Genomic DNA, 15000 nt, shown 5'->3' with positions numbered 1-15000 from the left:
GAAGCTAAATTAGCGTCCCCACCTAATCGCTAGTTTAATATTTTCTGTATTTTTATCGATATTACCACTCACAACGAAACTCTACCGCTGTTTTCTACGTCTACAATATTTCGTATTCTGTAAAGAAAACTGTTTACAAATATTTTGTTGTTTCGTGTTTTTAGTGAAATATTCGCATTCAAAACTTGGAAAAAGAAATTCAATTTGTATTTTACGGCTTCAGTTTTAACTCCATAAAAAAGGCACCGTGTTGCATGGCTTTCGAGATTTATTTTCCACCGAAATATTTTTCTTTTCCTTGACGACTCGGATATAAGGGCTTCAGCGAAGCCTAATCCCCCACCATTACGGCTTTAAAAGGGATTCAATTTTCCAAGAGAGTATCCGAGAATTTCCAGATATATGGGCTTCTTATCATGAGCTCCCAGACATGATGCTATGGCTTGTCCATAACATCGCTTCTCTTTCCTCTCCTTTTTATAATTTCTGCGGGTTTCTCCGAAGAGAGAGAGAGAGTTGATTGGGAGAAAGTCTCCTCTTTGGTAGGTTACGAATAAAACTATTTATTTCATCATTGCTGGATAATCATCATATATATATATATATATATATATATATATATATATATATATATATATATATATATATATATATGTGTGTGTGTGTGTGTGTGTGTGTGTGTGTGTGTATGGTAAATTGATTAATATACCAATACAGAAATTTGCTTTTACTTATAGTTAGTTTACAAAATCAAATCCTAACAGACGAGGAGAATTGAGATTTGCTACAGTCTCTTCCGCATAGTTGGTTGCTGTTTGTTATGCTCTTGGGCAAGACTCTCTACCATATTCCTTGTTTCTGTAATGCGTTCCAAATCGCATGCCAACAGCCCCAGTTTTCCAAGTAAATGATATATTAGTAAAATCTTCACCTTTTTAGTTTTCTGCCGGCTTTGTCTGTCCGTTCGCACTTTTTTCTGTCCGCACTTTTTCTGTCGGCCCTCAGATCTTAAAAACTACTGAGGCTAGAGGGCTTCAAATTGGCTTGTTAATCATCCACACTCCAATCATCAAACATACCAAATTGCAGCCCTCTAGCATCAGTAGTTTTTATTTTATTCAAGGTTAAAGGTAACCATAGACGTGCTCCTGGCAACGATAGAGGATAGGCTACCATCAGTCGATTGTTAAAGTTTCCTGGGCCGCGGCTCATACAGCATTATACCGAAACCACCGAAAGATAGATGTATTTTCGGTGGCTTTGATTATACGCTGTAGCGGCTGTACAAAAAAACTCGATTGCGCCGAAGAAACTTGGGCGCATTTTTTACTTGTTCTATCGTTATGAACCCTCGTTGGAGTCTTTCTCTGATTTGATTTCATCTTGTATCACTGACGCTGTCAGGTCTATTTTGTACTAATCGCTCATGTGTCCGAACAACTTCTTCGCTGGTCATTATGATTTCCATATGGACTTCTTTTAAGTGTATTCTTCGTTTCATATATTCTCTTGTCGGAAAAAATTACTGCGCGTTTAGGCATTACCTTACTGACTATGCACTCGGCGGTGCATAATATTCTCGTTGCTCTACGAATTTCTTCGCAATCCACATAAATGTCTACTTAAGTTTATTCACTGAAAATGCTCACTCTTTCAATCATGACAGGACTTTAAGGCACATAGAGAAGACGAATCCTATGAAGTACCATAGGTAACGTTATTTTAATCCTGAATGGTAATTCTTCATGAATACTGAGTCATTTTGCTAAATTTAACACTTAATAAAACTGAGGAAAACACTGTTTGATGAAACCGACTGCAATTACTAGACTCAACGACTGTTCAGAGTTTTAATTTTACTCTCTCACATTTCTAAGGAAGAGTACTAAGCAAAGATTAGAACTTGTTGGAACTCAAAACACTCTAAATGATAATTACTATTAACGAGTTGATTAAACGAAGCAACTGCAGACGAATTATGCATTTTACAGGGACCACGGAAAGTCTATAGACCGACCACTACAGAGGAAGGCAGCCAGGCATTTCAAGTGTTTGTTCAAAGCCTACTGTTCGGCCTTCTGCTAAGCCTAAATTGACTTGCCAGAGGCCACAACAAGGGGACCCCGAAGACCTCTGCCACCATCGCCTGTATTCTCACGTACAGAAGGATCGTCCTTTTTTTTCCTTATCATAATATGGCTCTTTTCTAGGTTTTAATCCAGTTTTTTTTTTTTCAAAAATTTAAAATCTCATTATTTATATTAAGTATTGTAGAAAACACCGATAAAAACATTCTCTCTCTCTCTCTCTCTCTCTCTCTCTCTCTCTCTCTCTCTCTCTCTCTCTCTCTCACGTATGCACCTGGACGTTCAGGCAATCCAAAAGGCTGCATAGTGCAAAGGCAAGCGAGATTAAAAGAATATATCCAGCTTTGTCCTATTTCAGCGAAAGCAGTTTTGTCGCATTTTGAAAGAAGTAAACATGGATCGCGGATCCCATGAAAAGAAGTTAACCGCTTTGTGCAGTCTACTGGAAAACAGCCTCCGCTCTCTACCTCCTAAAAAGTTAGAGAGACAGCTTCCAAAATAGCCCACAGGGAAGGTCAAAGTATGGATAAAATGGCAGGATGGAATGGGAAGGAGGTTAGAAGGGCAGGAAGCTTCAGAGGAACACAGCAAGAAGCTTTAGCGGTGGCTGGAGAGATAAGGAAGAGAAAACTGTGAAGGTTGGACGGTTCGGTGGATGAGGAATTAGAGCGAAGAACTCATAAAACCAAAATATACTTAAGCGAAAAGCAAGGATGACAGAAAAAGCTGTCAGAAATCTTGAATGATGAAACTAAGTTAGAAACAGCGAAGTGTTGAATGTCGAGGGGAGGGGCTGATAACATGGACACCGATCTCAAAAGGAAATAAAAGTTTACAGGGGTTAAAACTAAGAAATGAAAGAGCAAGGCAAACGGAATGAGAGGATTATTCTAACCTTTTGTAGAACGGAATTGACAACATAAAATTCACTAGAATTCTATAGACTCCATACATTATTCTGCAAAAAGTATCTGCGTACAAGTTGAGTAAGATTTTACAGTTTACGATCATAGATTTCTGTTAGGAATATATACTGATCCAAGGAACAATATCTGTTTTATTCTGGTTTCAGTAAGATTGAATACGGTTACAAATTATTCATATTCAATACTTTTTTTTATGACAGCGTACTCTGAGTTAGTTTTGTTTCGAACCGGGTTACAAACTGTTTTCTGAGTCACCTTCCATTTCTGTAAGTAAGACTCCGATCTATTTTGAGTCATTAGTTTTATCTTTAAATTTGACTGGATACTAATCAGTCACTTGCTGTATTTTTTAAGTAAAACTATAAACTGTTTTCCATCGCTCATAAAGCAAGCCATTTAATGAAGTGGGGCTGCAGACCGAGGCTTTTCATTTCAGTTTCCTTTAAATAGGCTGGTAGCCATTCTCAAAGAGAAGAAGAAGAAGAAGAAAAAGAAGAAGGGGAGAGAGAGAGAAAGAGAGGTGGGCTCAAGGTTTTGGAGAACTTTATTTCTCTTTGTTTTGCGATGTTTACTCTTTCCTTTCCTGAATTTTTATTTCTTCGTTTGCCGTTAGTTTTAACGGTATCGAGTGGTTCTGTATTGGACAGGGTTAACCTTGTTGATAGAGCCATCGTTTACTGATATTTCAATACCATTCCAGCAGTTTCTATTGTTCATGTGTACATACTTTATATTCTTGTGTAAAGATGTGTACATATTTTATATACTTGGGGTATTGCACGGCACAATATTGACACTATACACATATACACAAAAACAAACATATATGTATGTATGTATGTATATATATATATATATATATATATATATATATATATATATATATATATATATATATATATATATATACACATATATATATATATATATATATATATATATATATATACAGTATGTATATATATATATATATATATATATATGCGTGTGTATATACATACACACGTGTTTGTGTATGTGTGTGCGTGTGTGTAAGTTTGGGCCTTCGTGTGTAAGCAACGTACCAATGGGTCAGAGATGGTTAATTGTATCCATAAACCTAGTTTAGTTGATTATTATCAGTTTTCCCCCACCAACGTTGTTTCCTTCATTGGCAGTCAGGATAGCTAATTGTCTTCTTAACTTCACAATTTTTGGATATGTTCGTCACTACAAAGGCTAAGATCCAAATGGCGAACAAAATGGAGAAATCTTAACATCCGTGGCAGGATTCGAACCCGCACCCGGAATAGCAGAATAAGGGAACGTTCATCACCTTGAAGGAGGTTATAGTCTACTCGGGTTCATATGTGGAATTCAGATACGTTGACATTTACTTAGGCTGGAACTGAATCACCTTTACCATCCTAGCTAAGTATTTACTGTTTTATTGCTTATTAGGCTGAAATTACGTATAGAATCTAATAGTCCCTTTTGTATGCCATATGCTTATGTATTGGTAATAACCACAATGCCCTCTTTATTTCTCGATTTCTTCGCAATTTTTGGATAGCTTGTTCTGATATTCTAAATGTGGGTTCGAATCCTGCCAAGGGCCCAGAATTGTTTCATTTTGGTTCTTTGCTTGGTTCTTGAGTTTTGTAGTGACTAACGTATCCAAATAGAAATCATGAAGTTAATAGGGCATTGTGGTTATTACAGTTACATTTGCACATTTTTGTGTACATATGTATAACTGTGCGTATGATGCACGTGAACTCATTCTATACGCATATTGATGAAAATGAGGCGGAGAATATAAGTGAACCGATTGATAGTTTCACTGAGGTTTCAGGCGGAGCTTGAAGGATTCGAATAGAAGCAATCAGAACCGAACTTAGAGGGAACTTCCTTGAGCGCTTTACTAATTAGGCAAGGCTGCGGCCATATTAGAATGCATTATTAACCGGTCCGTGTTACTGATATCATTTTCATTTTGAATATATAAACGGAAAATACAATGGATGTGGTTTCAAGACAAAAAGGTTTATGCGGTAATTATGACACTGGCGCAGTCTCTTCCCCCCAAAAACTGCCAGCATAGTTCCTATTGAGGTCGTTGAAACCGACCAACCAATTAAGGCTTCCTTGCCTCCTTCAGAGTCCTAATAAAGACGACGACGCGGAATTTCTCGGGATTACGCAGAGCATTATCTCTTTGAGGTCTCCCCGGTGTTTTCCCTCCACTCCCTCATCTTTGCTTCTTCCTTTCTCTCTTCCTCTGGGTCTCGTTTTCACGCTTTGCTTTTCGAATCGTCCAGCAGCTTTAGTCTTTCCTCAGAACTTAATGAATATCAAAATGTGTTCACCGTTTTTTTTTTATTCTTTACTTATTTATTTATTTATTTTTGCAGCTGGTGTCATTAAAGGCATAAATTCCATTTTATGGTGCTATAGTCGCTGACGTAGTAGCTGTTTTTAACAATTAGTTATGTTCGTTCTGGCTGTAATTAGTTGACACACAGCGTACTTTAGATGAGGGTCTTTCCATGAAATCAAATGAAATCAACGAGAAAATCTTAAAATCTGTCTTGAAGATAGTCACCCACATGTAAATCCACAGTACATTGTGAAAATAAAACACGTTGCTGAAAGAAACATTCCACCGTTTCAAATATTCAGTGCTCTAGGAAATCGTATCGCATACATAACCCAGTGACGCACTTATCCCCTGACCCATTTGACGGGAAAAGTTTGTTCCACTTAGATTATGGTCGTAAACTCGGCAAGTGCTAGCGCCGTAAAATGGAAAGATCAGTGGCGCTTCGCCTTCCCTCCTTTAAAATAGGTTCCATCTATTTTATCCGCGATAGGTTGACAGTGTAGGTTATTGCGCCTGTCGGAAACCATATCTCACTTTGGGATATCTTTTGGGTTTCTAATTCTTTCGCTCCTGATTGTTTTTCGGCCTTTCTTTCTGCAGCCACTTCCACTCGAGTCGCGACGTTCGCTCGTCGGAGTGAGTTGGAATTTTGCACTTAAGTGTCCGACACAACTCATTTCAAATTTTAGTGGTTCATTTTTGTTTCTTTTTCTACCTTCATCTTTCGTCATTTTTGTATTAAAATTTCTGGTTATACTTTCTTGTTAGGCGTTTCTATTTAATGCTTGCCATATCCTCCTGATCATTAAAAAGTCTTCAATATATGTCGTCGTTATATCTCCATTTTTTTACATTTCAAAGTTTCCTCTACATTGCATACACACACACACACACACACACACACACACACATATATATATATATATATATATATATATATTATTGTGTGTGTGTGATATATATATATGTTAATGATATACATATATATATATACACAAACACACACACACACAATCCTGCGGGCACGTGTATACATATGCTGTCCCTTTTACTGACATTTTCCGATACCAAAGAAAACGCTGTGAAAATGAGGAAAGGCAAAGAAAAAAAACATTAATACATTAACGTGTGGATAAGTTCAAGTAAAGAAGGGAAGAACGAAGATATGTCTCTGCAGGAAGTAAAGCCAGCGTGAATAAAAAAGCTTTCCCTTCTTTCTTGTCTTTTTTCGAATAATTTTCAGTTATATAATACAAATACGACAGACCGGTTCAGTTCCCGCGGCCGCCGAGAAGGTTTAGAATCGTGTTGTTTGTGATGGGCATTTTTCCTTTACTGCTTTTGCTCTTATTTTTTGGACCCTTCACTCCCCAGAATACTAATGCCCAAGTCTCTATTCTTAGCGGAAGCAAATGAAAAATATCAAGACATTTCTTTTGGTTTTAGTTTCTTTTTTTATCTTTACCTTACTGTGTGTCCAAGCCATGTTCTCACTTTATGCTCTTATTGGTATTTCTCTATCGAATTCCGTTCCTTGGAAAGTGAGGCTTTCAGACTGAGACGTGGGAATTAACATTTGTTTATACTTTTTTTAATATAAACCTAATAACCCTTTCTGGCTATTGTGTGTTTGTGTTTACATATATATATATATATATATATATATGTGTGTGTGTGTGTGTGTGTGTGTGTGTGTGTGTGTGTGTGTGTGTGTGTGTGTGTACAAATTACTTCAATATGATGTGAAGTTTTTTATGAGTGAACTGAATTGCGCATATAACGACCAGATGTTCCATTAGTAAAGAATATCTCCGACGCATTTGTCTTCAGCAATTAGCTCTACGCAGGCAGTGAAGTGTTTTAGGTCACGATAACATCTGTCGAAGTTGTTTACCAAAGTATAATATCATTAGCAACCAAAACGTAGCCGCACTGGCTTTATTTTAGGAATTATAAAGAAAGGCGACGCTTCATGTAAATCATGGATCATGAAGTTGGTGGTCTATTCTTTTTTATATTTTTTTCTTTAAATGAAAATATTCTCTTCTGCCGTGTCATTACAGTCTATTGTTTTTAGGAAAATTTCGAGACTGCACCTCATCAGATTTTAGATGTGAATATTTCATTGCGTTCATTTTCAGTTAAGCGAATCTGCGTTGCATACGTGTTGTAAATCTTAGCACAGAAGAATAGTGCAAATGCATACAATTCAACGGCTTGGGTAATTTCTAATGAATTTCTATACTTTTTTTCATAGTTTTGCTATATTAAATTGTTTATCGATATAAACAGCAGCCGAATGAAACGTTTATTGTATTTAGGAGTCCAGATTTTGATATATCAGAGCTTTGATTGATTTACATGGTTTACATTTATCATTTTAACAAAAAAAAAAAAAGAACAGATGACGCAATCTGGTAAATTGCCGAAATTTTATCCACTCTTGACTTGCGAAAAACTGAAATGGTGCTCTCGTGCGGGGAAATGTTTGATTTTGAGCCCATAACTCCGTTATAACGTTAGCAGGGGAGTTTTATTTGATTACTCTGATCAAATGGGGTGTTACCATTGAGTATTTCGTGTGGTTTAAAATTCATGAAATGAGCGCGCTCTGGCCCCCTGTGCCCGGTCACTAACGCTCATTTATTAATCCGGACTTTATGCCCTCGCGAATGGTTAAACTGGAGAATTTTTTCACCATGTTCACAGACTCTCTCTCTCTCTCTCTCTCTCTCTCTCTCTCTCTCTCTCTCTCTCTCTCTAGTAACTTAGTTCATTATTTCCACCCTGTTGTCAATTTACGCTGTATACCACGTTCACAGTTCGACGCTGTATTTTATTAATGATTCACGGTACTGCACAACGTAATTGGCACAAAAGAAGTGAAACTCGACGGGCTGATAGCTAAGGACGACATAGTTTTTGATTACTCACATTAATTTCTAGATCTCGATCAGCAAATTGAAAGGCGGGGTTCAATTCCACAGGACATTTCAGCGTACACAGAATAATTCTCCTACCTTTCTACCTCCAATGATGGATAGAAAGTGACCAACAAATAAATCAAACTAAAATCACCAAAGAGCCATTTTTATCTAAACGAAACTCATATATTTACTGGTGTCGGTCCTTCGTGAGAACTGTGATCTTACATGCACTGGGCCTCCGATTTTTATTCCTCATCGCTGACTGACCACCTGCCACCTACTCGTCTCAGCCGACGCAGTGCACCTTCGGCTGGCATCCTAAATGTTTTATGTTGACGTAGTGAGGCGGATTCAGACATGCAGAGAAGGCCTTGTTCCCTCCAACAGCTAAACTCTGACCTAAAACCGTCTCCAGCATTCTTCGAGGCGTGTAAATAACCTTTCGCAAATCAATCCTACGGGTGAAATTCCCACCTATTTCGGTCTAGTGCGTCCTCGTGGTAATAATGTAGTTTGAAAAGAAATGCGTGGTCTTGTATAACTTAGTTCCAAATAGTTTCGACCGTTTGATTTTGAAAATGTTTATCTTATCTATAAATTGCCTTATTTTCAATCAGTGTATGATACTTACAATTATGATTATCTATAGCTAAATTTTAATTATTTTATGGCGTACTGCTGTACGTCGCTGATAGATAGAACCAAGATTATTTCTTTGTAGCTTTAATGTTTCATCTTATTTCTGAATTTGCAAACTTTAGATGTCATCTTAAGTTAGTCTAATTTGAGCAGATAAAACGAATAGGAATGCTTGAATTAAGATAGCCGCTTTCAGATCATTTTCAGCATTTTAGTTCATCTTAACGGATTTCAGAATTTTAGAATTTTCAGAGTTTATTCTTCTCAGAATCATAAATACCATTCCTTCAAACTCAGCTTGATCAGTAAGATATTGCTAATGGTGTTGATGGATTCGGCTGAAATTAATTCAGTTTTTCTGAAGTGTTTTGGGGGTACTAGTGCTGTCATTGCACCTCGCGTGGTGCACTGTTGACATTACTAAAGGTTGTTTTCAATGTCTCTAACGGTCCCTGTCTATACATACTTTTCAGCCTATTACTTACATCCGTTCCCACTCTTCCTTCCGTCTTACTGTCCAACCACTCCATCTTCCTCATTTCACTGAAAGCGTTGAATGGCTGGAAGTGCCCCAGTGCTTGCTTTTATAGCCAATTTTCACAACTCAAACCAAATAAAATATTTTCTAAATTACAGAGGTTTTTAACATACGTACACACACATAAACATACACACACACAAATATTATATATATATATAATATATATATATATATATATATATATATATATATATATATATATATATATATATAATATATATATATATATATATATATAATAAACTCTTGGAGGAGAACAGAAGACTCTCAGTAGAATACATACCTACGCAAGGATGCACAAATCCCGTAGCCATATGCGGACTAAGTGTTAAGTACGAAGTGTGACCTAAACTAGTAAGCTTTCCGTTCCGTAATGTTGGCTGATATTTTGTTAATGAAACTAGCGCCACCAGTTCTCCATTGGTTCTCTTTATGCACGCATAACTGATATGTACGTCGAGACCTTGACTATTCTTTGCCTTTGCTCATTAATATCGAAACTGGTTAAGTTGAATCAACAGGGAAATACCATTATACTTCCTACACACAAATCTGAATATACTGTAGCTGTGAAGTATTCAACTAGCTGGAAATCCCCTATCTTAGCGTCCGTTAATGGGGTTCAGAGTAGGTTAAGTTTACACCCATTTTAATATTAGTATTATTAGGATATTCCATGACAGGTAAATAAAATTTGACAATCGCGGTCTTTAAACACGTATGCCTTGTTTCATCAAGATATGCTTTTTGGCAACACATCCCACAAACACTTGTACATGCACTCTCAAATGCTGTAGACTATGACTCTTTCATTTTTCCTCGGAGGAGGTCTTAACTGTCGATAAAAATTATGGAAGTTTTACCTTACCGTACACCTTATTATTATATGACTCAGGATGATGTACGGTTCAGCTTTTGTAAATCATGGGTTGTACCCATCAATAAATCATTTTTTTAAACTAGCGCCCATTTAATTAAATAACTTTTGGTTACTTTGGATTTTTTAAATAGTGTCAGCCATTGAGAGAAATATGTAATAATCTATCAAAAGCTTGTAGAAATAAATAGTTTAGGGATAGGCACCTTTTCCCTGAATTGCAGATGTGTATGATGTTTGCTGGTCATCCTTCCCATGCTGATCGAACCTCAGGAGCTATAAACGACCACAGACTTTAATAGCTGCCGAGATTTGAAGGGTCCGGTCAAGTGCCCTTGCAGATGGGATGAATGAGCCAATGTTTCAATTAAAGGTGAACGTCCAACGGACCTCACTGGGTTCAGCAATAGCCGCCGACGAGCAAATCAAACCACATGTCTCTTCTATTGTTCTTGGAAGTCTTTATTTGAAATCCAGGCATAGACATATCCTGAGGGAAAAGACATCCACCCACCCAACATTTCCTTCATTTTCGCGCTAGAATGAAGGTCTGTTGAACTCATGGTGAATTATTTCTTTTGATATTCCCTTCTCCTTCGATTACCCTGTTTGAGACCTTTAGGATTGATTCTGTGATCTTCCACGACTGGTACCTGATGAAATTTCAATTGGTACATGACGATGTGTCGCTATAACTGCTACATGTCTGCAGTATCAACATGCATCGTTACATTGGAGGTAACGTTTCCATTTTTTTTTGTGTTTTTTAGACATTGTTTTATTCACATGCATTCTCTGATTGTCTCAATGTTTATGGTGTAACAGAGAATCCGCCACATTTCATCTCTATTTGATAAGGTTTGACCAGATCTTTCTTTGGAAAAGTTTTCTTTGGAATTGGCAGATTTAAAGATTCTTCTTTGTAAGATACTCTGTCTGTCTATATGTGTCTGTCTGCGTGACTGGCTGGCTCTCTGTCTAATGACTATTGATTTCCCATGATTTATAACAATAGGTTTCCATTAGCAAAATAAAGTGATTATTCTGCCAGTGTATCGTTGGCTTTAATTAGAAATGCATTTTCATAATACGCTTAGTGATATGAGGCTCGGAAAGTTTTGGTGTTCATAGTATTATTATTATTATTATTATTATTATTATTATTGTTGTTGTTGTTGTTGTTGTTTTTTGGTGATGGTACTTATCTGTTGATTAGGGCACTTAGATATATTGCAACATTATTTATATTATATTCACTTCGTATGTTGGTTTATAAATATCATCTTGCCATACATAATTTTTATTTTTTGTTACGCCTTAGATCTGGTGGCGCCGGTCAGACTTACTTAGAAAATGTACTTATGCTTACATCGTAAAAATTAATAAGTTATTTTGATTTTTATGTATATTGAAAATCTGAGATTTCGGGAGCTGTTCGACTTCCCTTGTAAACATTTTATTAATACTACAGTACATCGGCAAGACTAGAATCAATCTGCGACATTTGTCTTCAGTTTGCTAGTATTCTTATAAAAGTCCAGCTGACTGGGTACAACTATAGGTGGTTATTTTGTGCGGTATACAAAGTATGAAATTAATCTCGCTTATTTGCTGCTTTTGGAGCCTTTATTGGATAACATAACCCTCTATTTATTTTAATTACTACTTTTTTGCACTGTAGATTATACTACTTTACTAAAAGCACACATATGTATATATATATATATATATATATATATATATATATATATATATATATATATATATATATATACACACACCTATATATATATATATATATATATATATATATATATATATATATATATATATACTGTATTGTGTGTGTGTGTGTGATGTGTGTGTACATGTATATACTTGTGCGTGTGTGTATGCAGCGTGTCTTTAGATTTACTAATACAAAGGCCATGGGAAAAGAAAGTAGGTAAAAATATGAATAACTTTATGGCTCGTGTTGAAAGTTAAAGCTTGGCATGTGAGGCGTTGGGGCTTTGGTGCATATTGTCTTCATTGTCACTCCTACACTAAACCATAACGACGAAGGACCTATCCTTTGTTCTTGAAACCCTACATCCAGAACTCATTATCACTTAAACTCTCTAATAAATAGAGAGTAACGTAGGAGGAGTGATTTATGTTATTTACTGAAACTCCTGAAGCAATAGCTAAACGAATTATTTGTGAAAAATAGGAACAGCAAATGTATCATTAAATAATGTAATGTTGTCAACATCATTTCTGTTGTTCTTGATGTTATCGTTATCTCTGTTGGCTTTCTTAGTAGTATTGTGGTCGGTATGCTGTATAGTAGTATCATCAGTATTTGCGTTATAGTTTCCGTTAAAAAATAGTTTAAAGTTTGGGATCTACAACTGTCAGAGAATTATGGTGAATTATTTTCACGAATAATTCTTTGCTTTTTAAGACATGTCTGGTCATTTTTATTGAATAATCAATTAGCGCATAGATAGATAGATAGATGCAAGAGAAAATTATTTCAAAATCATTGACGACTATCAATTACAGCGTGTTCCAATACCCATATTAGTAAGTGAAATTTTCAGAACATTATCCGTAGATTTTATGATATTTGCACTAGGTTTGTGATTGCACAAGACACTTGGGAATACTTTAAAACCAAAGGGAACTAGGAATAACTCAAAACCAAAGAGAATTATAAAAAAATTCCCTAAAGAGATAAAATGGAATTATTCATTTACCCATCAAGTCACTGTCCCTGTATACCCTGTTCCCCTGCTTCAAACAATAAGACAGGTTTGAATCACAATCATTAGTAATGCCCCTTCTGGTGTGCAATTTATTTTTTGTGTTACCCTTGAGGTCAGAATAAAATTAATGTTCAGTGTTTTTTGTGTTCTATATATATACAAGCACATACATTATATATATATATATATATATATATATATATATATATATATATATATATATATATATATATATATATAATGTAATGTATGTTTGTATATATATTAGAACACAAAGGCCACTGAACATTAATTTATTTATCCTTGGGGGGGTAGCAACATAAAAATAAATTGCACCCTGAAGCACATTTGCGGTACAGATTCAAACCTGTCTTACGGTTTGAAGCAGGGGAACAGGGTACACAGGATTAGTGACTTGATGGGTAAGTGAATAATTCCCTCTCATCTCTTTATGGAATCTTTTATAATTCTCTTTGGTTTTAAGTTATTCCTAGTTCCCTTTGGTTTTAAAGTATTCCCAAGTGTCTTGTGCGATCACAAACCTGGTGCAAATATCACAAAATCTACGGATTATGTTCTGAAGATTTCACTTACTAATATGGGTGTAATATAAATGTGTATATATATAATATATATATATATATATATATATATATATATGTATATATATATATATATATATATATATAGTATATGTATATACATTTATATCTATGTGTTATTTATATATATATGTGCGTGTGTGTGTGTGTAGGTGTGTATATGGTTGCGTCTATTTGTTACTTGTACACTTATATACAGTATAGTCAGGGAGACCTAGGACAGATGAAGGAATGCAGATATAAAAGTGTTATTTCGAGCTCGAGGGCGGTACTGGTGATGGTGAGTGAACATGAGAATAAATAATAATATTATGTGCATGTGCTCCTCGTATAGAAATGAATGAGAGTTAAAGAGAATTTTTTCGCAAGATTCTGAATCTGTGACTAGATGTATGCAGATATCGTGAAAGTGCGGTTGGTTGGGTGATTTAAACGCAAAGATAAGCGACTGAGAAATAAAAATTTCTCGTGACAAAGGAGGAGCTCGGGGAGTAAATGAGAATGGAGAATTTTTCTGAAATTATGTATCTAAAGATCGTGATTGCTGGAAGTAAGTGGTTCCCCTCCCCCCCCAAAAAAAAAGAATAATCACATAAAGAGAGAATATTTAGGCAGAAAGGTTTCTCGATTGTGTCTTAGTACAGATTATACTGAAGAACAAGGGAATGGATGTAACGAGGAGAAAAATATTGCTTCGATGAATATCCGATCCTTATTTGACCGAAGCAAAAGTCATAATAAAGAAAAGTTTAGGTTAAAGAAGAAGGGGTGAAAATATTATTTTAGATATAATTAAATCATATGAACTGCTTAAGAAGGAAGTGAGGAGAGCGTAAAAAAGAGAAAATGAATGTTTCTTAAAGTGCATGAGATATGTTCACATGAGTATCTGTAAAGATATATTAAGATAATTTAGCAGCATCTGACGCTTTTACTCTGTCCGGCGTATGTTATAGAGAGCACTGTTATGAAAGTTAATAGATCTATTATACAGGTTCCTTAAGCAATAAACATATAGATATTAACAACAAAATGACACTCCCATATGTTGAAAACATCAAAAATGGTATTGAACACCACATCTGCAACAAAGAGTTTATTATTTCCAATCTTAAAACCACAGGGAGTTCGGGCATTAATGACCAGTTAAATTATGTAAAGGCGGATTTTAGTGTTTATAAAATACCATGCAATGATTATAATGAGAATTATGTTGGTGTTACTGTCAAATCAGTTACACAAGGCGAGTCCGGAGTATCCTAACAAATGAGGGATACAGGTCATAGCAT

Source organism: Macrobrachium rosenbergii, chromosome 55 (genome assembly GCF_040412425.1).
Source record: "Macrobrachium rosenbergii isolate ZJJX-2024 chromosome 55, ASM4041242v1, whole genome shotgun sequence".
NCBI classification, from domain to species: domain Eukaryota; kingdom Metazoa; phylum Arthropoda; class Malacostraca; order Decapoda; family Palaemonidae; genus Macrobrachium; species Macrobrachium rosenbergii.
The sequence above is the reverse complement of the archived record's forward strand: the minus strand, read 5'-3'. Positions refer to the sequence as shown.